A 360-nucleotide genomic window follows, 5' to 3' on the forward strand; every position below is an offset into this window, starting at 1 on the left:
ATGAAATCCAGAAAAACAAAACAAGCATGACTGGATCTTTTAATCACATACATCTGTCTGACAAACAGTCCATTAACTTGACACCCTGACAATGAAGCATCAACATGGTGGAATAACCATCCCAAGTCTCATCTTATTTGTGAACTGAAATTAACTTTCAAAAGAAAAACAAAATCCGAGACATCTTGCCTATCTTTTAACAAACTCTTACAAAATCTTCTGTCGGAAGATTTTGTATGATAGCCAGTGTCTTCCCACTCACACAAATCTCAATCAGTTAGGGGGGGTTGCCTGGTCTAGTACAAATTGGGGGACATAGGATTTGCATAAGTATTCTAACATTAACCTACGTCACATTAG

At 37.2% G+C, this 360-nt stretch overlaps 1 protein-coding gene across 1 annotated transcript in view; it reads right to left on the reverse strand.

The window, feature by feature from the left end:
• LOC119590893 (dual specificity mitogen-activated protein kinase kinase 7-like) overlaps positions 1–360 on the reverse strand; it is a gene marked incomplete at its 3' end in the record, with an annotated part of 5,568 nt that overhangs the window by 735 nt on the left and 4,473 nt on the right.

This window comes from Penaeus monodon, chromosome 28 (genome assembly GCF_015228065.2).
Source record: "Penaeus monodon isolate SGIC_2016 chromosome 28, NSTDA_Pmon_1, whole genome shotgun sequence".
Lineage (NCBI taxonomy): Eukaryota > Metazoa > Arthropoda > Malacostraca > Decapoda > Penaeidae > Penaeus > Penaeus monodon.